Source organism: Bos indicus, chromosome 11 (genome assembly GCF_029378745.1).
Source record: "Bos indicus isolate NIAB-ARS_2022 breed Sahiwal x Tharparkar chromosome 11, NIAB-ARS_B.indTharparkar_mat_pri_1.0, whole genome shotgun sequence".
Classification (NCBI taxonomy): Eukaryota; Metazoa; Chordata; class Mammalia; order Artiodactyla; family Bovidae; genus Bos; species Bos indicus.
The window spans coordinates 60,903,586-60,907,100 of NC_091770.1; the positions used below are offsets into that span (position 1 = coordinate 60,903,586).

Below are 3,515 nucleotides of genomic sequence, written 5' to 3' on the forward strand. Positions count from 1 at the left end.
TAATTTTATCTTAAGGACCTTAAGTGTCCTGTAGTTAAATATGCTTAGTTTAGGAGAGTTAAGAAAATGTAAAAGCTATTTGAAGAACCACTCTTTGCTAACTTACTTTTTCTGGAAGCAAATTCAACAGGGTTCTATGCAATAATGGGCCAGTGAAGATTTACTGTCTTAGTCATTTTGAGGGCTGAACCTCCTGGCTTTCTATGCCTTACTAAACTAGTTACTCTGCTGAACTATGAATTAACAAAATAAAAACCATCAGCAGCATGAAAAGAAAGCTGCTGCAATATCCTCTTATCAGAAAAAAAGAGACAAGGCACAAAATCTTCGGCTTTAGGAACAAATAGTAAATCATTTATGCAAGAGAGATTTGGGAGAGGAAATGTGGCATCCAGACAAATAAATAAAATACTGACAGTGCAGTATTAAAATGAAGTTAGCTAGCATTTAACCAAAGAGTGAAAATAGCCTGATTTTAGCTTCAGGCTGGTTGAAGAGCACAAACTTCTTAGGCTACATATGCTGACCTGCAGACAGAATTTTCTTGTCAATTCACACTTCACAGGCTTTCCCAAGAAACATATTGTCAAGTTTTAGATGTGCTAAGATCTTGATTCAAGATCAGGAAGATACACATGTCTTCACGGGAAGACACATGAAAGGTTGCAGTCAAAGTTTAATGTAAAGGATGAGATTTATCTGTCCATGTCCTTTCTTGTCAGTTGCTCATTGGTCCCCAAGCTATGAAAATGCTCTTTCTTTTTTTTCTTTGCCTCAATTACAACCCCAGAGATTCCAGAAGAGTCTAGCCTAAGCCTTCAACTTTCCTTGATAGATAAGACTGGCAGTTCCCCACTCTTTGCCAGCTTAAAGGAGTCTTTCTTCTTGCTTTTGAATTTTGTACCAATTCGTATCCATTCATTTGCCATATGACCATGTACTGACTTATGACTTTTCCTTTACTGTTTTTTAAACAATTATTTACTTCTTTTCTTTTATTGAACTTACACCATTTATCTTTAATCATTTATATTGGTTTGTAAGTTCCTTGAAGTCAGTTCAGTTCAGTCACTCGGTCGTGTCTGACTGTTTGCGACCCCTTGGACTACAGCACACCAGGCTTCTCTGTCCATCACCGATTCCTGGAGCTTGCTCAAACTCATGTCCATCAAGTTGGTGATGCCATCCAACCATCTTATCCTCTGTCATCCTCTTCTCCTGCCTTCAATCTTTCCCAGCAACAGGATCTTTTCCAATGAGTCAGTTCTTTGCATCAGGTGGCCAAAGTATTGGAGTTTCAGCTTCAGCTCCAGTCCTTCCAGTGAGTTTTCAGGACTGATTTCCTTTAAGATTGACTGGTTTGATCTCCTTACAATCCAGGGGGCTCTCAAGAGGCTTTTCCAACACCACAGTTCAAAAGCACCAGTTCTTTGATGCTCAGCCTTCTTCATGGCCCAACTCTCAGATCCATGCATGACTCCTGGAAAAACCATAGCTTTGACTATATGGACCTTTAGTCCATGTGTTATTGTTATTTGAATAAGAGTGAAGGGAAAGGGGTCAAAAAGGTGTTAACCTCTACTTGAACTGGGGCTCTCAGCTCTTGCAAACCCATGAAGCCAAAGAAATATGCCCATTTTAATGACAATTAACAGAACTCAACCAGGGTGCATGGGATAGTGTGGTTAATATTGATTACTATTATCTTGGAGATAACCACCAGTGGTTTACCAGTCACATCCTGTCAGATACAACCTGTGGGGGAAGCTGAAGAAGGGTGAGTAAGAAAGGGTAGGAGAAAGAAAGGTCAAGAAGGTAGATAGATTGGCTCAGTGAGGAACAGGACCTGAAGCAGACATAGGGGATGGATTAAGGGCCAGGGAAGAGCTGGTCGGTGAACCAACCAAAAGAGCTCCAGGCGAACATCAAAGATAAGAATGGGGACCAGGCTGTTTCCTGCATACTGATGCATGCCTGGATGAAGGAACCAGATAAAAAACAGATATATCTGCACCACAAAAGCCAGTTCAGGGCTTCAAACAAGCTGTCTCTCCACATCTACAGAGCTTTTATGTTTCAGTTGAAAATAATCTATTTCAGAACATGTGGGTCTTTCAGTTCAGGTACCATTCTGGCTGCTAGGAGAAGTCTCTTTTGCTCTGTTTGTTCGTTTGGTATTTTCTGGTGTCCTTGTACTTCCTTGGGGTCCTGGAATGGTCCTCTCTTATTCCCATCAACTCCACCTTTTACACCATGTCTTGTATTCACATGCTCTGTCTTATCTAAATGTTCTTTCCTGTCTTCTCTGTATTCAGGCTGCCAGCACAAATCCCCTACTGCAGAGAACTGCATTCTCAGGCACAAGTTGCACTGTGAGGCTCCCAGTTTCTGGTTGTCTTAGTGTGTGTTTGCAACATCACTGCCTGGAGTGGCAATAAAGCCCTATTCACAGAAGATGCTATGTCAGACTCCTACACTGACTTCTATTATTCCAAGCCTTTGGGCTATTCTAAAGAGCTTTATCTGTTCCTCCCACTTTCCCTAGCATTAGCAGGTACCCATTTCTCCTGGCTATTTGTTTAAGTAGAGTGTACCTGTTTGGTCTGCTTGAACAGGAATTAGGAGGTCCTGTTGATGGTAGCTTACAGGGTTACTCAGGGTCTGTACAGACTTGTTATTTCTCAGATTATTTATGCAATTTATTTGTCTGCATTCTCTTACCTCTGTATCTCTAAAATCCATCTTAATGCAATACAGCCCTTAGTGCCAAGCCAATTTTTTCTAATACATGTTTTCCCTAAAGCCCCAATACCTTCATTTTTTGTTCTGATTTATTGCTGCTGCCTAACCACAGCTACGAGGCAGAAAAAAAATAATAATAAAAAAAATTTAAATCCTAGTAACAAGCACATCAGGATTAACATACGAGGTCCATGTTAAACCACCCAACAATGAACTAACTCATCTTTAATTTATTAGCTTGATTCTGATATAAATTCTGAATAAAAAGTAAAATGTTGTATAGATTAATAATATTAAAGTTGCAAAACAAACCCCCTGAAAAAATAGGAAACGTTAAGCAAATGGAGCTGTGCCATCTTTAATTCAATGCTAAGTTCCCAGGCAATTCCACACATGTAGGATGCAGGCTCACATTCTTAAAGTCTTTCTTAAAAAGACTCTGCCATACCAGAACAATCAATATAAGGTATAGACAGCACAGCACAATACTCTAAACTTTAGGGCCTCACTCCCATGTATTCTGTGTGATATTGGCATGAAAAATATTTCCTTATGACCTTTCATTAAGTATCACTTGCTTCTGTAAATTCTATCAGATAGATCTATCATTCAAGAGGCAAAAATTGCAGGCCAAGTACTAGATAAATCCCTAAGTGGCCTAAGGAAGGTATTACCCAGCATTTGTAGTTTGTAACCTGCAGCCAGGGATTAAGCACTGTGGAGCTGAGGGATCTAAATCAACAATCTTGGAATGAAAAGAGCATCAGTGTCAA

At 39.8% G+C, this 3,515-nt stretch overlaps 1 protein-coding gene across 6 annotated transcripts in view; it reads left to right on the forward strand.

The window, feature by feature from the left end:
- EHBP1 (EH domain binding protein 1) overlaps positions 1–3,515 on the forward strand; it is a 566,468-nt gene that overhangs the window by 149,572 nt on the left and 413,381 nt on the right. The gene's annotated exons all lie outside the window — the stretch shown is intronic.